Below are 25,215 nucleotides of genomic sequence, written 5' to 3'. Positions count from 1 at the left end.
ATGAAACTCAATTGAGCATATTAATTATTCTCCCCTGGGGGTGAGGAGAAGGAGGATAAGCAGCAACATCTCCAGAGGGTTGCCTGAGCTCCAGCAATTCGTCTGCGGTTTAGAGGGCTGAGTGACCCATCCTCGGGAAGAGGTGTGGGTTGCAGGTGTGCTAATTTCATGAAGAAGAAAGGCATTGCCAGATAAGGAACAGATGGCTCCAGTCACTAGTTATTTATTTCTATAATTAGTTGCAAGCTGTGATCTCAGAACTTAAAGAAATTGTGGATTCCTATGAAATTCCTTCCTGCGTCGGGCAGGGTGGAAGCGCCGGGCTGGGCATGGCAAGGACAACTTGGAAGCTACGAGTGCCCAGCTGGGAACACCCTGCTTTTGGCTCCTTAAACAACTGCAGGGTGTTAAACATCTTCCAGGCACTTCCCTCTGGCTGGTGGAGCCCATAAGCACATCAAGGACAGGTTAGTTTTGTTATGTAGGAGAGCGTGTAAATCTGAGTTGAACTCAGCTCTGTTATCACCTTAGGATGCTTTTCCTGCATCTCCTCTAGTTATTTCCTTCTCTCTTCTCTCTTCTCTCTTCTCTCTTCTCTCTTCTCTCTTCTCTCTTCTCTCTTCTCTCTTCTCTCTTCTCTCTTCTCTCTTCTCCTCTCTTCCTGTCCTCTTCCCTTCCTCTTCCTCTTCCTCTTCTCTCTTCCTGTCCTCTTCCCTTCCTCTTCCTCTTCTCTCTTCCTGTCCTCTTCCCTTCCTCTTCCTCTTCTCTCTTCCTGTCCTCTTCCCTTCCTCTTCCTTTTCTCTCTTCCTATCTTCTTCTCTTCCTCTTCCTTTTCCCTTTCCTTTCTTGGGATGACATGATCAGGAGCAGGGAGGACTCACTCTGGAGTCAAACCTTGAGCCTTTATTAAGGGGGGGTTGAGGCTCCAGCTCTGACAACACAGTCCCTGTTACCTGGAGCCTCACAGACCCTGGTGTTGCTCCCTCCCAGCCACATCTGGAAGCATATCTATCAAGCCTATCTGTTCTCAAAGGTAGGATCAGCAGATCAGGGGGAATATTCTATTTCCTTCTGGAAGCATCAGGTAGGAAAGGTGTTTGCCAGCCCATCTAGGCATGCTTAATTTTTTTCTAGCTGAAAGCTGCTAAGCTGGAATTGTTAGTAAATGCAGGTCTGCAAGAGGATCATTTGCTAGGTCTTGTTATAAATGTGTCAAAAGAATCTCATGACAATACTTTTTAATGACACGAGGTAGTCAATAAATAGCAAGAGTAAGAGGAAAGAATTATGGAACAACCTTGTCTATGCAATACCTGTGCTTTTGACTTTCAAAAGGGATGTTCTTTATTTTTGTTTGAATAGCTTCATACCGACAAATATTAGAATTTATTTTTCAGCTATTTAACAATAATAACAAAACAACACAAAACCCCAAACAAGCCCAGAAACACTCCAACTTAAACCTGGAGAAAATTATCTGCCTCTATGGGAAAGAATCTAATGAAATCCAATCAAACCTCAGCTGGAAGAAGAAAGAACGGTGGCTTTGGGCATAAATCAGACATGGAATTAATTTTGTGCTTTATTACATGCCTTAAAAATAAAAAGAGGGCACCCTACTCCTGGGAGTGCTGAAGAGATTGAAATGATGTCCACGGCCTGCCAGCTCTGGAGTTCAGGCAAACAAGGCTGGTTCAAAATCAATATGCATCCTACTGGTGATAAAAATGCCCCCAAAAGCATTTGAGGGTAGAGAAGCCTTTTGCATTTATTGTAGTTCCCAGGGTGGGCGAAGGGATATGTGTGATACAGAAGGGACCAGGGGGTGAAGATGGGGGTGTCCAGAGTTTCCCTGGGGTCACCAAGTGTGAGGAAGAAGACAAGAAGCATTTTTCCAGGCACGTTTTTGAATGCAGAAGTCCCAGAGCTCACAGGAATGGCTGGAATGGGCCAGGCTTTTATCTCACCACCAGGGATTTCTGATGGAAATGCCAAAAATTCCATAAAGACAGAGATGGGGCCTGGGCACAGCTGAGGTTTCATGCTGCTCTTCAGTAGGCAGGACTGTCTTTGTGCTGCTTTGGTTCTCAGATTAACCAGTGGCCATCCCATCTTTGTACCTGCCCAAAATTGTTCTTCTCTTCGTTAGAGTGAGCCCACCATGACCAACATGTGGGAAAAGACTCTTGCTCTGATTCCTCTTTTTGTTGGCTCTTCATTTTCTGTCATCATGAAAGGCAGCACAGAGTTACATTTGGAATTTCTAGCCCAAGTTTTTCTCCTAGTTTGCAATGAAACTTAGAAAATTAACTCTAATTAGACATTCATTGTTGACGAGGAAATCTAAAAAAAAAAAGTTCCAAAGTGAAAAAATGCTCGAATTTTAATATTTCCATTGCGATTACTTCCAATTTTGAAAAATTAAAAGAAGAAAAAGCCAAATTAAAACAACACCACCAAATGAAATGAAATATTTCATTTGATTTACTCAATTTCCCTGATTTTTTTTTCACATCAGTTCAGTATTAAACATCTATTTGTCTTTAGTGATGCATTCCCTGCTGGAGTTGTAGAGGAGCCAACTTGCTGCAAAAATAGGGATCACAGAATTCCAAAGAGCATATCCAGAAATATCCTGGAGTCTTGCAATGAGGCTGATACACCACAAATCAAAAGTACAAGAGGAATTCCTCTCCTACCAGGAGAATAGGTGTCCAGCTTCCAATTTTTTATGAGGCAGTGTTTAGTGTGTCATAAGTCAAATATGTTTATTATTTTGTTTGATTGCTTTCAAGGAAAACATTTAGAAAATTGAAATATTTGATCCATGGTTCTATTTTTAATCAGTCTGGCTGAAAGTATATCTATATGTACATATATATAATGTTGATTTTCCAAACAAATTTTTCCTTCGAGAAACCACGTTTTCCATTGTGTATTTCCAATTCATCCCAGTGGAAAGTGCCTGAATAATTCAATAATACATAACTGGAGGTAAAGGAATAGAAGTGAAACCTGAATGCTATTTGGCCAAAGCCCAGAATTAGGCTAGGAGTAGAAAGATGAGCGTGGAGTGATGCAAACCCTCCTGAGTGAGGCCTAATGATTCACAAATGACAAGAAATGCACAGGTGGAGTAATTTGTATCCCACGGGCAGGCCAGTAAAGGATTGGAAAAGTGCAGGAAAAGGTGATCAGAAGTAAGGCCAAAGTTAGCTCTGTTTTATTCAATGTGAATCTGGTGGGATGTGGCAGGAGAGGGCAAAGGTCTTGCCCTGGAGGTGACCCCAGCTCCTCCTGGAAGAGGATGGGGATGGAGGCTGTTGAGTGCCTTCCAGGGGAGGGAGGAGGGAAGTAGTAAAGGAGGTGATCTAAAAGTAAAATCTTTTTTTGAGGCTGTCATCAACTTTGGGGGCTTTTAACTGGGTTTTGCATAAGTTTTGCTCCTTGAATAAGTAGCTGTACCATGTCCCTGCTGCCACAGAGAGGCAGGAGGGAGAAGGGCCCAAGACAATGCACAGGCATGGCTTGATCTCTTTCCTCCTTCTATTGAATTCTCTCCACACTTTTTATTTTAAATTAATTTTCTGAGACAAGAAGATGCTGCCTTAGCTTTGCCCTTGTGAACAGCAGATCTTGCCTTGATTGAAGGGATATTTTTATAGCCCAAATGTGCAGTGTCATTGTTTGACAGGGGTGTCACTTGTTGTGGCCCCCAGTCAATCTCTCCCCCTCTCCACTCTGCCCTCTGATTGTGCCCTGCAAATATCTCTGTGCTTTTGCCTCACCAGGAGGTCAGAGCTGCTCTGTAACCACCTCACCTGCCAGCAGCTCTGCAGTGGGTCACAAGTGATGAAATCCTGGGCAGTTAGAGGAGAACTTGGGGAAACTTCTTCAAAGGTGCCCAGGAGAGAACCAGCAAGGACAGAGCAACACCACTGACAGCTCCTGGACACCTCCTGCTGCCAATATTCCCAAGAGCAAGCTCCCAAATGCCACTGCTGTGTGGATATCTCTGCAGCCTATCCCCAAAACTCTCCAAAACACAAAGGCAAAACTGGAAAAGGAAATAGCTGTGATCTCCACACTTGCAGTCAAGGCATAGAAACACAAAGATATTATTTACTGCGAATAAAACCTTGCTCCCTGACTAATTCTTGAGGAGGTGAGAGGGACCCTGGGCAGAAAAGGCTTGTCCTGAGCCACAGAGAGAATCTTGTGGGAGAAAATGTAAAAGATAAACCCAATACGTCTCCATTATCATATAACTGCCATGAAGTCAGAGCCCTCCAAATAACTTCAGGCAAGACCTGGAGGCTGGACATCACTTTTGTCACCTGCTTAGTTTGAGACAAAGGTCATCATTTATCTTAGAAAGGAAATGTTAAGCTGAGCTAGAAAAAAACACATAACCCCCCTCTATCTCTGAGAGGCAAATCTGCCAGCTCTGGAGCTCAGGTGTCAGTGGAAGAACACTGTTATCTTCTTATCAGGAGATGACAATCACAAACATCTTGGCCTGAAAGACTGCTCTGCTATCACCAGGGTGAGCACCAACCTGCTTCACAAATAATCTAATTTGGGTGGATAACAGAGGAATTTCAGAGCTCTGCTCATTCCCTCAAATGAGACAGAAATTTCTTCCCCAAATGCAAACCTGGCACAGCAAAAGCCCACAAACTTTTTCCTCTCCTTGCACATCTGATGGGATTGAGGCATGGAGGGACTAGGTCATCAAGCTGGTTCCTATGCAAGAAATACATAAATCATTAATGGAGTATTAGTATTTAAAGTCCCCAAATCTTCCTCTAACATGCAAAATAATCCCTCCTGCCATGGATGGTTTGTTTCACTGAGTAATCCACTCATCCTCTGCTATAATCACAGCAGGCACAACTTCCACAGGGACTTTTCAGTGTCAACATACTTTGGACTGTGAAGTCTTTGAGACAGGGAATTTTCTTTTTGCTGTGTTTGTGCATCTCCAGGTAAATTGAGGAGGGGCAGCTTTTAGAAATACCATGTACTGAGTGACTGCAGTTAGTCACTGCTCCATCCTTCTCTCTCCCTGGAGTATTCAATGTCCTTGTGCTTCTCCCAGACACATTTAAAAGAACAATTTTTCTCGTGACAAGTAAGGCAAGAAGTGTGAGTTTGTGTCTGACAGGTTCAGGGAGAAGCTCCGAATGAGGCAATTAGACAAGGAAAGTGCTGATTAGAAGCACCATCACCCATAGCAAGGAAAGAAACAAATTCTAAGTAGCAGGAGGAGAAGGGAAGGGGGGATGAAGAAAAGATAAAATGAAGCATTTGATGAAGCAGGTTGTAATAAAAAGTTTGTGACTGACAAGGTCTGATCCCAGGCTCTAGGGCTGCTCAAAGCTTCTCCAGAGGGAGCTGGACCTGCTACCTCTGGAGGCAGAAGGCTGCCCTTGAGAGGCAAAAAAGCTTAACAGCTTTTTATTCCCATGCTGGGGTTGCCAGTCACCAGCTCCTCGGAGAGCTCCCCTCTGGACCAGACCAAACCTATTTCTGCTGCCCTCTCCATCCCTCCCTCTGGCAGGAGCAGTGACTGTGCTGCTTTCCCAGTGGTTCCAGCCAGCCCAGGTTTTCTCACAGTGAAGGTGCTCTTTGGGGGGCTGTTGGAAAGTCAGGAAAGAAAGAAGGGCACGTTATGCAAATCCACTCCGTGTCTATACGACTGCCTTGGGTCGGGCAAAAGGAAACCTGTGGCCCTCCTGTCACCACTGCAAAAGGTCATTTCACAGAGAGGAGCCCAGAGAAGGGACAGAGTGCTGGGGACTGCAGGCAGTGCTGTTCCAAACATCCCGATTTCAAGGAGGGTGTTTAAAAAAGCTTCTTGCACACCCTGTAGCTCACCCTGACTCGAGGAGGCAGGGAGGGAGGGAGGGAAGGAAATAACAAAGCCCAAACCTTCACTGATCCATTCCTTTTGAAATATATATTCTCTACTCTTATCTCTCTGATAATTCTATGCAGCAGCAAATAGATGTAGCTTGAGCCTGGTGCAAAGCACTGTAGACCATCCAGATCAGATATTTGTGTGGCTGGATCTGCCTCACAGAGTGGCGACAACAAACAATAAACTATTAACAACAGCACAGCAACAATATCATTTTAAAGCTCATCAGTCTCGAGGGCTGTCACTGCACTGGAGAGCCTGGATATAGCTGATTCCAGCAAAGGCCCTCTCCAGGAGCAGGGCTCCAGCTCCAGGAGGTGGCTGTGGAGTGGTTTTGGTGGCCCATGATGGGGCAGTAGATAAAAGGCACCAGCTCTGTGTGTGCTGTGCATAAAACAAATAAAGCAACATAGGATCTTCCAGGATCTGAAGGGGACCTACAAGAAAGATGGAGAGAGACTATTTATAAGGGCCTGGAGTGACAGGACATGGGGGAATGGATTCAAACTGAAAGAGAGTAGGTTTAGATTGGATATTAGGAAGAAATTGTTCCCTGTGAGGGTGGGGAGGCCCTGACACAGGTTGCCCAGAGAAGCTGTGGCTGCCTCATCCCTGGAAGTGTCCAAGGCCAGGTTGGACGGGGCTTGGAGCAACCTGGGCTAGTGGAAGGTGTCCCTGCCCATGGCAGGGGATTGGAGATGGTCCTTTAGGTCTCTTCCAACCCAAACCATTCTGTGATCTAACTCACTGTTCACTGCACAATTTTCATCCTTTAGCTATGCAAAATCCCCGACCTTTGCTGGCTACTTGGGAAGAGGTTGAACATTTCATGGGAATTGGGTGTTTACAGCAACACAGGGCAGTGAACAGCAACACACAACAGCCGTTTAAGGACACTGAGTGAGAAAGTGCTCTGCCTCTTATGGAATTTAGGTGAACGGACTGTAATTACCCAAATATTTATGGGTTCTCTTTATTGTATGAGTCACTGAGGGCTTTTGAGGGGGCAGACAATTTCCATTTTGTTTAGGGCAGAAACATCCCTGGAGACCAGGCTGATCTATGGAGCTGCCATATCAAACCCTCCTAGGAAAGGAAAAAAAAAGATAATGCATTTATTAGTCAGCTCACATTGGACTGCTGTGTGTAGAAAAGGAGAGAACTCAACTGAAAAATGCTTTTAAAACCACTATTCCATAAGCATCTGTCTCATTTCAAGTATGGCTGGGGCCTTTCTGTCTCCTGAAAGGGAAGGAGAGGGTGAATTCAAATGATCTGTAGCTCTGGAGTGCTGAAGGGGAAGAAAAGTAATTTCCAAATAGCACAGCATCCCTGCAGACAGTGGCCAGGCACAGATAACCTCCTCCAGGGAGCCACACTTCCCCCACTGTCCCTCCCCAAATGACTTGCTCTGCTGTCCCTCTGCTCTCCCTGAGGCTGAGATCAAAACTGCAGGAAGCAGCCAGAAAAGAAACAATCACTCTTGGACATCAGACAAATGGAGAAAGAGGGGGAAAGGAGAAAGTGAGTGAGAGATGCTTGTGCCCATCCATGTTCTGTTTGTTGTATTTTTAGCCTCCAGACACTTTCCCCATAACTGCCATGGTTTCTGCAGGACACCCTGACTCACACAGCAGGTTTGGGGAGCTGTGGTGGATCCCAGTACCAGCAGGACATGGAGAAGGTGTGGAAATGCTCCTTCCCATGCTGCAACCCCCCGTGGGCTGTGTCCTGGTGAGAGGTGCAGCCCTCCCACGCTCTCTGGGGCTGAGTCTGCTCCAGACCCCACGGCTCTTATGTCTGTGCTTCTGTGAAAAGGAAGGGAATGAGGGAGAAGAGGAGCTGCAGAGACAACTGGAGCAAAAAATGCCCTGAAAATTCCTCTCTGTGCTTTGGATTCCCACAGTCTTTGTCCGAAATGGAGCTGTCCAGCAGCACCTGGAGAGGAGCAGCCTCTCTTCTGATCTGTTGGCAGTGATGGTAGGGGACAACCCTATTTCACAAAAAGGCTCTCAGTGCCTTGCTGAGGTTGTCCCTGGGTGAACTTGGCCAGGGAGCAGGAGCAGCCCAGCCATGGATGGAGCACAGCTGGGGATGGTCTCGTTCTCCTGCCCAGGAGCATCCGCAGGCCAGTGCTGCCCTCACTCACCACTGCCATCCCCCCCAGCCTGGGCAGCCCTGGGCAGGGCAGGGGAGAAAGAGGGGCCCTGGGGAATGCAGAGGAGGAGCAGGAGCACACAGGGCACAGCACGATGCCAGCAGGACCCTGTGAGGCACCACGAGTCTGGCACTGGCACTGCTGAATCTGAGGATCAACATGAGAGGGAAATGGAGAATAAAGAGCAGTAAATGAGCTGGATTAGAGAAGCTGTTTTACATAGCCCTTCATTTAATCCTTTGCTTTCCTTTCATTGTTTAATTGGTTTAGCTCTTGTACTTTTAATGCTGCAGGCAGAGAGAGCCAACCTCCTCTTTTCCTTCTCTTTTCCTGCCTTTCCTTTCCTCTCTTTGCATCTCACTATCTAATCCCATTTCTCTCTTTCTCTCTCCATTTCTGTCCCTATCCCTTTTTCTCATTCCTCCAGCTTCTTTCTCTGTCTCTTCAGGCCCCATATTACTCAAGCAGCTTTTGTTAGTGCTGTCAACTGCATCAGCGTGTAAGTGAAATTGTACTGTAAGTGAAGTTAAAAGTATTTCTATGGTGGGATATTTAATCATTTGAATCCTTGATAGGAGCAGCTCTTTTTATTTTCACTAGCTATAAATCCAGGCTCTATCTAATCTCTGATCTCGACGAGGAGAGAATTAACCAACAGAGTGTGTGACTAGAAAGGAGAAGGCTGGAGAGAAGGGACCACTTTATCTGAGTGTGGAGTGGAGCAGCATAGGAATAAGGCAAGGAGCCTTTCCCAGCTCCTTGCCATTCTTCTCATTGCTTTTCCCTGAGTCTACCTTTGTTCCCCTCCCCAGACACTCCAGCAGATTGAAAATACCATTTTCCATTTGCAGTTCTTTCTTTTCCCCCTTCAGCGATTCACTCAGCCCAGGATGGTGGGGAGGAGATGTGTTTGTGACAGCAAAGCCCTGGAATTTAGTCCATCTCCACTCGTGCTGGGCTGGATTGGACTGATTCCAGGTGTGGAAGGCACCTGTGGGCTTAACCCTACCACAAGGGAGCCTATACTGAGTTTGGAATCTCAAGGCAAACCTTCCTCTGGTCTGCTACAGGAGCTGTCTGTACAAAGGGAGTTGGAAGTTACTTCTCTTCTCCTCTTCACCTGGGCCTGCTTAGAGCAGGTAAGAGCCTCACATGGTGTCGTCTCTTCAAAGCACAGTGCCAAGAGCCTTTCTTCTCCTCTGTGCAGTGAAGACACCCATCCTACTCTCTGATTTAAGTTTTTTTTAAGTAAAGTGCTGCCTGAAGGTATCAGAGATATCTCAGCATCTTTCCTTCTTTAGCCCCTTGTTTCACCTGTAGATTTAGACGTAGACAGCCCTACAGCTTTTTATCTTCTCCACAATTCCCTTGCTTGTATGCAGCACATCTCCATCAGCTAAGGAGTATAATGGAGACAGGATCACAAATACCCTGCTTGATTTTGGACTCTCATATTTTTCCTCTCAGAACATGCTGATTTGGGGAAAGCAAAGCATTCTGCTGAGATGTGGTAATTGCATGAAGCACCTGACAGACCGTGGTCATCTCTGGAAATTTTCCCGCTGGTTTACAGGGATATGAGTTCTTAGGAAAACCAGTAGACCTGTAAGAATGGGAATCTGCTTGGAAGGAGGGAAATTCAGTGGGAGGGTTGCACAGAGAAGAAGTAAATATTTCCTTTTACCCACGGCTGAGATCAGACCATCAAGTGAAGGTAACAGCCCTTAAATCAAGGCAGGTATGAAACATGGAATCCCAGAATCCTAGAATGGTTTGGGCTGGACAGGTCCTCGAAGACTATCTCATTCCACCTCCTGCCATGGATAGGGACATCTTCCACTAGACCAAGTTGCTCCAAGCCCTGTCCAACCTGGCCTTGGACACTTCCAGGGATGGGGCAGCCACAGCTTCTCTGGGCAGAAACAGCAGGAAAAGGGATGGGGAGCCTGTATTGGTTGTCCATGCATTTCCTAAGTCTCACCAACAATTTAAGCTCTTCTTAAAATCCCCAGTCCGAGAGCTCTATGCAGAGAACTGCAGTCTGATTACACAGAGCATTAGGGCATCAATATTTACCTCGAGAATTTGTCTGAAGGATGAAAAGTGCTATAGGTGCTCAATATCTTGGCTGCAATTCCTTGCAAGAAAAAGCCAGGACGCCCTTTTTGCTCCCTCCTCTCACTCAGGATTCACCAGCACTTCTCTCTTGTTTCTGTGGTCTACTTGTTTGCAAAGTCATCCCAGGAAACACAACTCGCCATGGAAATGCAGCAACTCTGATGACTCGAGGGTGAGGTTCCCCCCCTCCTCCCTTTCAGGAGGTGCTGGGAGCCAAGTGTGGTGCTGGGCAGAGCTCTGTGAGAGTGGACAATCAGTCTCTGTCAGCTCCCAGCGGGGGAGGAAGCAGGGGGGATGCCGAGTTTGCACAGAGTGCTCATTGCACAGTGAGATCCACACAGCTGTTCTGCTCCCAGTGTAAATACGGACAGCCCCATTCATCACTGGCCTTCCTTCCTCAGCACACGTCCAGGGGAGAGGGATGATTTAGTGCCTGCAGCTGGAACAAGCACTAAGTTTCTCTAAACCAGCAACATTTAAAAACTGGAGGTGTTTTGCATGTGTGCCTTGTGATTCTGGGGAGAAGGGAGGAGGCAGTGTCGGGAGCTGGGAGCTGCAGAGGAGGTGAGGCCTTGGAGGGAATCATCAGCCTTCTCTGTTCTGCTCCTCTCACACCTTCCATTCACAGGGATCTGCATGACAGCAGCCCTGGGGGTCTTCCCTCATGGAGCAGGGTTATCCCAGGATGCTTGGAATCTGCAGGTGAGATGTAGCAGGAGCTAATAGATGAAGTGGATGGAAGAAGAGGAGCCACCACGGATGGAGTCATCAACAGGCATGGAAGGATCCACTGAGACTGAGGAGTGAGGGACAAAGGTCCCATGAAATGAGCAGTGTGAGCAGTGGTGGGCACCTCCACAGGGATTCCTGCACACCTGCCCCCAGGCAGGGCCATTTCCCTCTATCAGTTGGTCACTGTTGGTCTCCACCCGAGTCTTCCTTGCCAAGGGGGGTCATTTTCCTGACAGCAGAGATGTTATTATCCCTAAGGATGAGAATATGGAACCTAGGTTACGAGGAGGGAGATGAGATCTGGAGTGCTGGCTGCAGAGGTGTTGGGAGCTCAGGGCTGGGCAGAGCTGCAGGGGTGGCAGGGAGGGTGGAGATCTTCTCCTGTATGATGGAGGATCTATCATCTTTCTAACTGGATGAGGGAGGAAGGTTGTGTCCTCTCGGCACTAAAAATCTGGAAATATTGGAGGTCTGAGTCCAGTGGGTGGGATGAAGAGAAACTGAGGGAGATTTTCTTCCACCACCAAGCTTCCCTTACCCCTTGTCACCCCCTCAGAGAGTGAACCTGCTCTCCTTTGGTGGATCAGCCTCCCATCCATACCCTGCCACTGCAGACAGCAGATGAAGGGAATGGAAAGGGGGCAGCCCTTATCTTTCCCTCCAGCAGCTCAGGTTTGCTCCTGCTGTACCTGGTCACCTGTGCTGAGGCTCCCTGTCCCTGCTGGTGCCTGGCTTTCAGTTGTGTCCATCTTGCAGGCACGTTCCCATCCTGTGTGTGGTTTGCTCAGCCTGTGCTAATTATGCCCTTGACATATGCAGCAGAACTGGCTGTGTCTATAACAGCACGGGGGTGAGGGAGGTTAATTAACTTGGAGGAAGGAAGCTGAGTGTCCCTACATAACACCCCCTTCCATATGCATTAGTTTTGAAGCCTGAAGACACTGTTTAACCAAACACAGCCCACGACTTACTAACTTTCTTGATTCCTGCCTTTCTTCCCTGCATTGTTAATGCTGCCCTGGATGGATGGCACTGAAGGTAATGAAAAGCCCCACGGAGACAGTGGCCCCTCCAGGGAAGATGGTGCCTCATTTGCAGGTGATCTACCTTTTCCCAGGGAGTGCAGGCAGGATGTTCCTGGGAACAAGGCACTGGCATGCTTTCCTGCCTCTTCTGGCTGGGAGTCACCCTCACTGCTCCCTCTGCAGTGGGATTTGCTGTAGTAGATGCCCATCTACTACACCCTCAGCCTGCTTGGTTCCTCCTCTCCTGTGCTCCCAGATGTGTCAGCATCCCCTAGTGCTGTCAGCCACAGACTTCTCAAATCTGCCTTTGACTTGCTGGCCAGGAGCAGGACCTCCATGTTATGCAACTGCAGTGTGGAGCAGCTGCTTTTCCCTTTCCCCAGCTCCGAGGATTCCTCCTTGGATCTGCACTTGGGGCATGGGAATTTTCTGTACTGGCCTGGAATCCATCCCAAATATGCATACTTTAGGGGACTCCTGCAGTCAGGTGGCACCTGACAGATACCAAAACCCTCAGCTGCAGCTAAGAGGCATCACTTCTGCACAAACATAACATGGATGTGCCCGGGTCAAGCCACACGTGTGCTTCTTGGAGGTTAAATTTGAGAGGCTGAGAGTGGCAGCTGCTTGGCCCATGACTTTTTCTTCTGTTAACACACCACCTTGAAGGACTCAGTGTCCTTCTTTCTCCTCCCCCCTCTCCACAGCCCCCCTCCCAGCACGTTTTATCTCTCATGGCTGTAAATCCTTCGCAGCAAACCCGCTGCCTCTCTGTTTGCACAGCACCTTGTGCACTGGGTCTTTCAGGTGCTGCTGGAATATAAACAGCAATACAGCTTTAATTATAAACCCTGACAGGAGATGGACAGCACAAGCCTACAGGTTTGTGTCTCAATCAAGGGACTCCACAGGGGCCACCTTCTCAATGCAGCCCCATTTTAGTGTCCATTGGGCACCTGGTAAGAGAGGCTACTTATGCTCTTTTCTTTCCACTCTCAATAATTATAGGTCTCTTAGGAGAACTGGCTTTAGAGTGGAAATTTTTTAAAGGTTTTAAAAGATTTTATTAGAAAGGATTTGGTTCCTGTGCAATTATTAGTTTAACAAGGCACTTTGCTCACCACCTGCACTGGAACTGTTATTGATCACACTGCATTTATAGAGAGAGCACCATGCTGTCTCTGTATTTATATATAATAGGTGCAGTGGCATATATTTATATGTAGACACTGAAAAGGTCCTGAATGTGTGCCCAGATGTGTCTAGCTCTATATGTGCACACATACACACACAAAGCCCACAGGTGGAAAAGGTTATTGATTATATAGGTGTGTCTGTCCTGTAGGAGTGTATTCATCTTATTCACTGATGGCAATTGAGTAACATGGTCTGAGAGTCTGGAGATCAAAAGTACCTGCAGACACCAGACAGGCCTTGTCTCAAACAGCAGGTAACAGCTGCTTTATGTCCTGTTCACAGTTTTGGCCATCTCTGGCTGGACAGGTTTGAGTGACAGAGTCTGGGGTTGGGTCTGGAGTCCTGCAGAGGCTGGAGTTTGTGGCTAGAGAGTGAGTAATTAGCCCCAAGGCAGGGAGAGCAGAACTGTAAAGATCCAGAGGGCAAGGTGCTTGAAATCTCCCAGTGACAAGTGTCATGTACAGCAATTACTATTATCTCTTTGCATTTGCAAATTCTGCTGCTGCTGGTGATCTGGAATTTCATCAGAAAGGATTCTGGAGCAAGGGTTTGGTTAAATCCAGCAGGATCCTGAAAATTACTTTAAGCATCTGACCTGTCTCAAAACTCATCCTTGACCTAGGGGCAAAGCCTTGCTCTGATTTCCTGATCAGAGCTGTCCCTTCATCTTCTCCATCCTGTGAGTGCCTGGTACTCCCAGAATAGTGTCTTTCCCCTCTGGATGGCAGCCTGGTACAAGCAGCCCACCTCAAAACCTGCACCAAGCACCTGCATGGTAAAGACAGGAGGGGAAAAGCAACCCAGGATAAAATTCTCAGCTGCTGACTGATGCCAAACCAGCTCCATTTGCAAAGCAGCAGGACTGGTCTAGACAGAACAAGCACTGTGCCCCTTCTCATATGAAACCTGGAGCAATGGAGAGATCTGTCTACTGAGCCCATGCTGTGCCCTGGCCATCCCTGGGAAGTGCTGGTGCAGAGTAGGGAAGGGAAGGTTGCAGCCCCCTCCTCACCTCAAGTTAAACTCCCTTTCCACGTACCCCAGAAATTCTCCCACTCCCAGCTCAGGAGGCACAGGCAGGTTTAAATTTGCACCTCCCCAGCCCTGCTGCAGTCCAAAGGCTGGACTAAGGAATATGAAATACAGAGTGATCTCAGCAAATACAGAGAAAAATAGAATGGAGAGCAACAAGCTGGGGCCCTGACGCTCAGCCAAACTCTCAAGATATGCTTAACTTAGAGGCTTTCTACCTTCAACTTCAGTATGTACTGATATGGTTGCTGAGTCCAGAGGCTTCCCCATGCCAGGACAACAAAATCAGATCCCCTGGGCTGTTCTTGCTAAGCTGGGCCAGAGGCAGCTCCTGGTTGTCATTATGTTTGTGGCTTGGAGGTTTCATGGTGTGCACGTTGCTCACGAGGTCATGGGAACCCATCACATCCCAATAACCATGATGTGTTTCCACAGAGAACAGCTTTGGTGTGAACCAACTGGGGATGAGCTAAAGAAAGCTTTTCTAGTTCACATTTGCACCAATATAAGATTCCTCTTGGGTGGCTCTCTGGCTCTGCTTTGCTCTGTGGGAGGTTGGTCAGTGTTTATATGCATTCTTCATATTTTTTTTTAGCAGTGCAGGACACCTTTCAAATTCATGCCATTGTGGGGCTGAAACCTTGGCTGTACAGACCCAGGGATGAGGATGGAGGCAGCACTTTGCACAGCCAATCCATTCCCCTCTGTTTTCATGGCAGTGGGGATTTTTCTTTACACCCTTGTGCCTCTCCCTCCCTGTGCTCACACACCTCTCCTGCAGCAAATGACTCAGTGTGTTTACAGAGAAGGAAAGCTAATAGAAACCAGGCAGAATTCGAGCCTCTCTGGGACTGCTTTACACACTGACAAAATCATTCTTTCCTCCCACGTTAAATATTCATGACACTCAGATTTTTAGATACAAAGGTACATTTTGTTTCTAAATGTGTTGATCCAGAATAGGTTTCTCAGCACCAGAGTTCTCTTTTCCATCCATTTTCAGAGGGAAAGAGCAAAAAAAAAAAAGGAAGGTGTGTGCCCCAAAAGCAATGCAGTCTGACTTCATTTCCATCATGTCTCTTTTGGGGTTTGTTTTGATTTGGGAGCAATTTTGCCATGATGTTTATGGCCTGAACTGCTATTGTGTACACGTGAGTGTGTGTCCCTTGTACAAATAACACATCAACATCTCCGTGCTTCCCAGCCTGTGGTTAAGCCCATAAAACAAGATGCTTTAACAAAAGCCCCATATATTACTGCCACGCTGAATATTTGTAATTTTGAGGCAATATTTACATAGCCCATTCAGACTAAGCTCCTGGGCCTGCTGACAGATCACAGGCAGCTGAAAGCACAATGTGTCTGCTGCAGTTTAGTGCTAAGCAGGGAAAGGGGGAAAAAAAGTGCCAAAAATACAAGCAAGATAAAAAAGAACAGACTTATGTATTAACAGACACATAAAGCAAACAGAAGAGAGAAATACAAGTGGAAAATCGTATTGTACAAAGCAATGATGGAAGGGAACTCAATTTGGATTCAAGCTTCCAGAGAGGTGTTTGGAAGTGGGGCATCATCTGTGCTCACCTCTCCACCTTTTTATTGCAAGCTAAAAGCAAGGTTTTTCAAAGAACTCAACTCCAGAGTTGAGGCAAGATCAATTCTTCCCTTATGAAAATGTCACTAAAGATAAAAAAAAAAACAACAAACCCAAACACAGAAATTTGTGTGGGGTTTTTTTTGCTATTATCTGTTGATCTTGTTCTTGTTTAAAAGCACAGCAACGTTACAAGCTCCCTTTGGTTTCATTCTGTGGAATTGATCTGTGGGCACACAGGGAACAAACTGAGATATTGCAAAAATCTGGAAAAAGATGTCTTTTTTTATGGAAGGAAGCTGTGTGGAGAGGGGGCTGGCTGGCAGTGGTGTGTGCCATGTGCCAGCTCGTGTCACCCACCCCTGCACACAGGAGCTGGTTCTAGTGCAAGGAAGGGTAGTTCCTGTGCTGGCAATGCCAGGATCCACCTTGCCCTGTCTTGCACAGATGGTGAGATGCTGACACAATCACTGAGAAGCCTCCTGAGATATTAAAACCTCCCTCACTGATTGCCCTTTCCCTTGAGAATGTTCAGCAGCTGGTTACTGAGCCATTTGTGCAATGAGTTGCCTCCTCAGCCACCCGGAGCTGGGCCAAGCCACTCCTAATCACAGCTCTCCTCTAAGTATCCCTTAGTGTTTCAAGGGATTTATCCTTTCTTTTGTGCCAGTTTTTAGTTCTGTGGCCTTATTTTGGTGGTGCACATTTAGCAGGTGGAGCCAGGAGTTAGGATGTGGCTTTGGGGGTCTGGAAAGAGAAATGATGAGTGAGCCACTGTGAGCCTGAACAGCTTCAGAACCAGCCTAACCAGGAGCTGGGGCTGAGCAAAACATTTAAATATGGTGGAGGCAGAGGCTTAAATTATCCACTGCCCATGGGGAAAGATCCACCAAATTGCAGTGCCAGATCAGCCGAGTATAAAAGGTCATTGTGATCCACACCACAGAAACCACAATCAAATTAGCACTAATTGGAAATTGCAGCCGAGAGACCAAAGACTGAATGGGCCATGAAGACTGAACTCCACATTCTCCTCAGGGTTCTCAAATCAGCACTAAAATCACTTGCACTAAAAAGAGAATAACTATTCCCTCCAAGTTCTTACATATTTTAAAATCTGTGATTCAGCCACATCACACTCCCGTGCAGGAGTGATGTTTCATCAGTATTCTGCATTTGCAGTGTGGTGGAAAGCCCCAGTCTGAAGTCTTGCTGAAGCAGATGTTGTACAAAGTCCTGATTCCTTTCAAAATAAGCTCACCCACAGGCACTGCTGGCTGTGCCACACATTAGCAGTGGGCTTTTTTATGGTTTCCATCAAATGTGGTTTAAAGGAGAATGTCCCCGACATGCAAGGCTACAAAAGGAGTTCCCCAGTACAAGTTTGACCTCCTCTTCATAGTCCCACAAAGCTTATAAAAGGAGGGTGTGGCCCCTGTGAAAGAAAGACAAAAGACTTTTGAGGACATGGCTGTTTGATTTGATTCCTGCTCAGTGCAGTCCACACCATTTTACTGGGTTGTTTATTGGCTGTAAACCATTGCCCCGTGTTTGAGGCACCTTTCAGGAGGCTCTGGGCCTCAGTGTGATGTCCATCTGCACATGCCTTTGTTGAAAGCCCTGTTGAGAATTTTCTTTCAGTGTTCTGCCGTTGCTGGCAAAAAAAAAGTGGATCTAATTTCTCCTTTGACTTTCTCTGGCTTTCTCTTCCAACCCTGCATTCTTGGTGGGCCTCTTTCTGAGACAACAAGGAGCTTGGCCATTTGCCAGGCTGGGATTTGTCCCTATGACTGTGCTCCCACACCAAAATCTACGATGTCCCTTTCTCCACATTTCAGATCTGCCCTCTAACATACATGGCTCTCATCCCAGACTATCTTGAAAAACTTCTCCCTAATGCCAGCTCATCTCAAACCTTGGGAGAGGTTTCCAGATTTGTTCCCTTTCTTCCTTCACCTGTTGGTTCTGCAACAGCACCACACTCACAGTTCCTCTGAAAACCCTGCTGGCATTCTCATGTCCTGGGAACTGCCTTTCTGTGCTTATGCCAGAGCTGTTAAGCTGCAAGTTGCTCCCGTGAACATCATTGATGGGTCCATTTCCAGAGGGAAAAGCGGTAGATCTATTGTAACCTGCAGAGATAACAATGAAACTGGCTTCTGGATGAGGAAGGCTTCACTGGGAGAGGGAGTAGAGACAAAATGAACTCATTATTGCTTTCACCCAGTGCCAGGCATTAAAAGAATTTAACTGGTTTAGTGCAATTGGCCTTTTTCGTTATGTATACGGGTGTCATGATGGACGAGTCGTTAAAAAATAAATACAGAAGTAATGATGGTAGCAATCACAGAAAGCAATTCTCAGCTATAATAAAGAGTCTCCTGGATGTGTACAGCCTGTGCTACACTATTGATTTCTTCCTTTCTTTATTGCACTTCACTCCTCTCAGTTCACCCCAGCCCCAGCCCTCGTGCTGCACAGCCTGCCAGCCAAGCGCTCCGATGAGCAGCCATGAATTATTAACATGCAGGAGCCCTTTAATTGGATGAGCTGCAATTAATAATTCATCGGAGGTGCTTGCAGAGAGAGGGAGGGAGGGAGGGAGGGAAGAAAGGAAAGCGGGTGAGACGTTGATGCTGAGAATTGGGGCCACAGAACGGGAGCAAGTGGGAACTTGAGATGTTCCAGCTGGAGGCCTCCAAAGCACTGCTGTGTGCCTGGCTGCAAGAGGAACGTGGTGCAGCTTGGAGACACCTGCCCAGGAGAATGAGGGATGCTTTTGGAAGTGTTACCTGCCACGTGCAGGCGGTGTTCCCAGCGTGACAAATACATGGCACCGTGCCCAGAGCTGGCAGCACGAGGAGCCCATGGTAGGGCACAGAGCTCAGCAACGAGCCTGTCTCCCACCTGTGCCTCCAGTGCTCTTTGAAACAGCCCCAGCATCCCATCCCAGTGGTGATTTCCCTCCCTAAAAGTAACCCAGAAGCAGAGCAGGGTGGGCACGAGGGAACGAACCCGCTGTGCTCATCACACCACCAGACTCTGCTTTCAGGGCTCCTCCAACAAATTAATGTACTCAGCCACACACAGTCTTGCTGGCTTCCAGCTGACAGGCAAGGCCACAGACCATTAATGTTAATTAATATTTACATTACAGTTGTGCCTGGAGGGCTCAATTCAGGTCTCTGTGGTGTGTTGCATCCCACAAACATTTTGAGGATCGGGTCCCCTCTTGTGCTGCTCAGTCCACAAACACATACAGAGACATGTTCCTTTGCTTAGAAACAACCTTTTTCTTTTGCTTTTCATAACTTGTACTTTTTATGGCTTCAGTAAAGAAGCCTGGATGGCTATTAAAAAAAAATGAAGCAAAGAAAATAGGAAAAACAAAGCAAGATTTAGTGCTTGCACAAATAGTAGGAACCACAATTTCATACCAATTTCTTTTCTGAGACTCTAAGGTGTGGATAAAAGAGGCATAACAGTCCTGGCATACAAAGGTCACTAATGTATTTGAGAAATGGACAAGTTCTGGGGTCATTTAGACTGACTCTTTCCTCACTATACATTGCCAAATTTCCAGTGATTGTCCCTGTCCTGACCCAAGAAACAGGAGGTGTGTGGCTGTAGCCTGTCTTCCAGAAACACATCCCATGCCTTCATGATTTCACTCTGTCAAAAGACGGGAAAACCTGTTTCACCATTTGTGGGGAATGATCCTCTTTGCCCTCTGGGACTCGTTAATGGGGTGAACAGGGAATCATTGACCCACAGGATATCTCATCTTGGAATGGACTCATAGCACAAACAGAAATTTATCCCAGTTTTCCCATGCCGCTGAAGTTATGGGGATAACCAGAATCAACAGTGACCATTCCACTTTTGCACCAGCTCTGCTCAGTGCTTTGATGCTCTGCTTTCCCTCTCAGAATAAAAAAAAAAAAGAAGCAAAACTGGTTTGTGGTGTCAATTTTCTCTGCAGGAATCAACTTGGGACTTCTTTCCTCAGCCTTGGCCACGCCACTATTGCTTCATCCAATCTGTGCATCTTCCCCACACTCTCCTGTGTCTTTAATTAACCTGTATTATACCTCCAAGCTCAGGCTTGAAGCCAGAGTAAGAAGTCATTTGCATTGTCTTGTGAGTATAAATGTGCTCTACATCTCACACCTCCTCCTACTCCTTCCTCTGTGAAGCAGAGCTGAGTGTGGCAACATCTGCATTCCAGCTCAGCTGCTCCATTGGCAGGTTGGGAAGGTGGGGCCAGGCTTTCACCTCTCCCATCTGCTCCAGGGGTGTAACAAGGCCTTGATTCACTGAGGGGCTCGTTCTTCAGTGAAAAATACCAGAGAGTTCGTGCAGCTATCAGGAGTCTTAAAGATAAAAACAGGGACTTAAATCCCCCTCTGAACTAAAATGTAAACAAATCCATGGCCCTGCTAGGCTCTGAGGATCAAGCCTGGTGCAGAGTTCTTATCTGTCCCAAAGAGGCTGAGGCATAACACAGCTGTTATTTTTTAAGCTGCCCCCAAGGGTAGACTGGCCCCTGTTCCATGAATACAAACACCTTGCTCTTCATTGCCCCTGATTTTCCTCCTATTCCTTCAAAGATATTTTCAATTCTTTTAGAATTACTGACCACACAGCTGAACAAGTTAGTCAGAAGAGATCCACAATCCATAGACTACCCCAGTTCCATGATTTTTTGAATATTTAATACAACAAACTCTACTGTGTTGAAACCTACCTGAAGACTGGAACAAGAGGCTGAGAATTAGGAATTCGAAATCGATTTTTTTTTTTTTAATTGAAAGCATTTAGTCTCAGTTTCCCCAGTTGTTCAAGTGCCATAAGAAAGTCAGGACCCATCTTCAGAGTGGGAGTTTGGGTCTTAATGAAGAGGTTCCAAGCACTGCAAATGAGAGTCACTGTAGGGCCACTTGGAGCATTAGTGTTATTATAGGAGTGCCATGGGGACCCATTCAGGATGGAGAATCATCTTTAAGAGAGAGATGTGGAGTCTCTTTGCCTCTGCAGGTTAACAGCTGACCTTTTAATGCTCCATCTGCACAGTTTGATACAGAGCAAATGTTTTGATCATTTAATATGGTAAACACAGAAAGAGTTTGGTAGGAAATGATGTTCTTTTAGCTGTAACCCAATGTTTATTTCCCCTGTTTGACTAACTCCTTTTCCTTTTTGTGGTAGGCATACCCAGGCTATGCAAGGCTGGGTTATGGATTCCCCTGAGCTAAAAGTGTGGCCACACAAACCCTTTTTCCAGTGTAAAAGCTAATTAAAAAATTCCTGCCTCTGGCTGCCCTTGTGTTGCAGCTCTTCACCCCCTCACCTGTGCCTCTGTCTGGGGGTTGTGCTGCAAACCACATCACAGAAATGTTCTGTGTTTAAAAAACACCAAACCCCTGCCACTCACGGGAGTGAGACCCTCTCAGGAGAGAGACCCTTTTAAAAATGTCACTGCCAGTGCACAGCTTGGATCTAAACACCAGCACACTCTACACTGGTTTGGAGCCCTGCTCACCTCTTGTTCTGCTCCTGGCAGGGAAATTTGCTCAGCCAGAGCAGGTCTTGGGATGTTTTTGTGCAGGAAAGGAGCACGTGTCCAGATGTGAATTATAGGCAGCTTTTGGGAAAATATAAAGAACAGGCAAAAGGGCAGCAGAAGGTGAGTGCCCCAGGAATGTCTCTGTCCTGGGGGTGATATGTCATCTATTACATGAACTCCTTCCATGGACATGTTCCCCATCCCTATAGAATGTTGATGTTACTCAGTAGCCTGTGGCTGTGAGGGGTGCATTGGGAGATAAAAGATGGAGTTTTCCTCTGGGTGACAGTGTACAGGACTTATTCTTTCTGTCCTAAGATATGACCTGTCATGAATGGGTCCAGTGTCCTGATCCATCACTGGACAGAGTGTGGCTCTGGCTCTGGGGCAGCTGTCAGTCTAAGGTAGGTGAGCTGGAGTGGCTCTGGGACAGACCTCCTCAGCTGCCTTTATCTTATGGATGTGGCTCCCAGCACCATCCAAAGAAGACCCGGCAAATTGTCTTTGAGACAAATCTGTCACCCCTGAATTGCAGGTTCAAGAGACAGACCTGAAGCCCAGCCTTGCACAAGATCACCCTTTTGGGAAGACCAAACTCTGAGCTCAGGCTGCCCTTAAATCACAGCAGTTCTTGCAGCAGATGATTCTGGAAACCTTCAGAAGGTTCAGAACTCCTCTCTATGGGACACAAGTTCTGGAGCCAGATGCTATTGAGGTGGATTGATGGAAGAACAGCTTGTCCTCAAAGTTGTTGATCTTTGTTCTACACAAATACTGGAGATGAACAAGTTAGTGCCAAAGAGGATGGTGTTCCCTACCACAAACCTCTCACTGGTAATGCCCACAACACATCTGTGCTCCACTGCTACCAGATCCAAGCAGGGCATGAAGGAAACTGCAACAATTAGCAGACAGAGAGGGAAAGACACAAAGAAAGAGAGTAAAACCTTCCAGGAAAGTCCTTTTCCCTCTCAGAAACTGGAGCAATGGGAGAGGTCTCCCACCCACTCGTAAAGGGCAGCAGGAAACAGACTGCAGATGACACAGTGGTCCCCTAAGCAGCTTTAACCGAGCCATGACAAGAGGAACAAATCCTTAAGGAAGAACATTTGTGTCAGTTCTGGTCTAGATGTCCCACCATCTAAGTCCCAGCCAGCTTGGTTCTCATCCTGGGAGGCCATTTTCAAAGGGAAGGGAAGTAGTCCCAAAACACTCCCTGGAAATGGGGTGTGAATGGCACATACACATGCAAATGAGCAAGAAGTTGCAGCTCCTCATAATGCTGAATATGGAAATAAAAAAGAGAAAAAGAAAAAGAATTCTATCAGTGAGGCTTCTGCAGCAGGAACAGAGTTCATTTCTCTCCAGCTCTGGGGAGTGAAATGTATTCAGCTCACACAGGCCACTTCAGCATCTTTCTTTGTTTTTTTATCTTTCCAACGTAGGAGAACAAATTTAACAATGAGATTCCATTTCTGTTTCCTACATGTGGAATAATTAAATTTGCATCTCACTCTGTAGTTGGATCTGCTGTTTGAAGAGGAATGCATCAATTGGACATGAGCCCAATGTGTTCTGCTCTGCAAATAAGGCAGTTTGCAAAAAAACAAGGCATAATCTCTCACCCAGGCAATAATCACAGGAAAATCATCCCTCACTGACAGCTCTCTTCAGGGCTTGATTCATATTCTTGCTGGTGAAAGAGCAGGAGGGAGGGGATGTAAGGGGAGTAGACTTTTGGCATCTCCTTGTGGCATCTCCATCCCAAACGATGTGGGTTTGGTACAGGGCTGAATGTTGCTGCCTCAGAGCTCTCTGGTTCTCTGCAGGCAGGTTTCCCAAACAGAAATTGTACATCTGCTGCCTTAAGACCTTTCATTGCCCGCTGAGACCATGGGAAACACTCCTGATGACTTTGATCAGCTTCGTGCGAGGCCGATGGAGAAGAATTTTTGGTGAAATGACAGGTCTTGTTCTCAGGGGTTTTGTTACCTGGGGCAGAACTGGGTGCTCAGTGCTCCACATGCTAAATCCTTCAGAGAAATCCATCCCTTCCAGCTTTGGTTGGCAGGATGGATATCCCTACTTCCCTGACCATCAAATCTGTTCTTGGAATCTTGAAATCTTTCAAGAAACAACCTCCCTCTCCCTGCCTTCCTTTCCTTTAAGTAGTGAATTCTTTTACCATCTCCACTCTGGTATTCCCTGCCTGTGACATTTGCTTCAACCATTTTCAGAATCTGCTACCCCTTTTGAATCCCATCCACCATTCTTTTGTCCAGAAGGAGGGAAAGCAAACATGCCAGGCAGAAGGAAGAGAAGGTGGAAACTGTTGAAGAATTTTTGGATCTGGCATGGCTGGAAATGAATGGAAGTTTAATTCAATCAGTCAGAGAGTCAAACTGCACCCGCCCTAGTTAATCTAAAACTCTTCAGATTAAATACCTTATTCTAAGTGGAAATTAATTGAGTTTGTCAAATGGTTCCTACTGCATTAAACACACTCTGGGTCAGGAAAACAGCGGAAATAAAGACAATACTTTCTTTTTTTTTTTTTTTTTTTTACAATCGAAAGGCTTTTAGTGGAGCTGGCTGGAGCTTTTGATTTTTCTCTCTCCAGTGCCCCTTCCATAAAAATTTTTGTTTGAAAGGCATCTCATTGATGTAATTTGGCTGTCCCAAGGGTCTCAAACATACACCCACCATGGTCTCCTGGTCCACTACACTTCAGCCAACCCAACATAATCCTTACATGCCTGTCAAGTGGCATTCTCTGTCTAAGGGTGGAAGTACAAGCTTCTCCAAGCAGACCTGTGACAAATAAGAGGATAATTCTCTAGTGAAAGGCGTCCCTGCCCATATTCTATGATATCACAGAATCATGGAATCATAGAAGGATTTGGTTTGGAAGGGATCATAAAGATCATCACATTCCACCCCCTGCCATGGGCAGGGACATCTTCCACCAGCCCAGGTTGCTCCAAGCCCCATCCAACCTGGCCTTGGACACTTCCAGGGATGGGACAGCTACAGCTTCTCTGGGCATAAGATTTCTGCTTGACATCTGTTGGTTCCCTGTGTGGTCTGAGGGTGCATCATGGACACTGCTCTGAACACACAAAGTCATGAAAAGATGATATTTGTTACTCTCAAGCTGGAGTTCTCTGCCTCGTGCTTCCTCCCTCATGTGCTCTTTCACACTCATTTTTCCTTCTCCCTCCCTCCTCCTGCTTCCCCCCCTCTCCTTTCCACACCTGAGTTGAATCTAATGAAGATGCATAAAAAATGTTTCCATTCCATGAAATGCAATCCATCAAAACACACTTCATATATATTGTGCAGAAATGAATCCATTTCAGCCAGGAAGGCTGATAAATCAATTTAAGTGGAAGACTTTTGACAGTTTAATTCAAATTAAGTCCACTTTGTTCAATTAGAGGGTAGCTGGAGGGGTGGTGGCAGGAAACAAACAGGATTGCTAGAACAAAAACTGCATTTTTTTCTGAAAGCCATCTGTGGATCATTTTTCTTAAAGGAGGGACAGAAAGATACTAATTAAGACACAATCAGTGACCAGTAAATTACTTGGTTTTAAAACCTTATCCATATTTTGCACAACATTCCTGCCTACCTTTGTGTGAGCAGCAACAGCAATGGGAATATTTTAAGATGGATGGTGAGGAGGAGATGGAAGAGGTGGCCAAGGCCTTTCTGCATTCAGGGAGGGGTGTTTGTGCAATGCCCCTGAAGTTCTGCTGTGGGTGTCAAGTACTTTGGAATAACTCCAGTGAAAAGAACTTTGGGAAAGCCCTTTCCCCAGTGTCAGACAACACGGAATGTCTGAGTGACGCATTCCCATGGGTCAAACTC

The 25,215-nt window shown here is 46.4% G+C and overlaps 1 long non-coding RNA gene across 1 annotated transcript; it reads right to left on the bottom strand.

Annotated features, from left to right (window-relative positions):
* Nucleotides 1-16,904: 16,904 nt before the first annotated feature.
* Nucleotides 16,905-21,465, bottom strand: LOC116797219. Its single transcript, XR_004360593.1, has 3 exons — nt 21,322-21,465; nt 17,736-17,911; nt 16,905-17,214 (listed from the first exon to the last, which is right to left on the bottom strand). It is a non-coding gene; the product is annotated as an uncharacterized LOC116797219 (long non-coding RNA).
* Nucleotides 21,466-25,215: the final 3,750 nt, after the last annotated feature.

This window comes from Chiroxiphia lanceolata, chromosome 21 (genome assembly GCF_009829145.1).
Source record: "Chiroxiphia lanceolata isolate bChiLan1 chromosome 21, bChiLan1.pri, whole genome shotgun sequence".
Taxonomy (NCBI): Eukaryota; Metazoa; Chordata; class Aves; order Passeriformes; family Pipridae; genus Chiroxiphia; species Chiroxiphia lanceolata.
The sequence above is the reverse complement of the archived record's forward strand: the minus strand, read 5'-3'. Positions and strand labels throughout refer to the sequence as shown.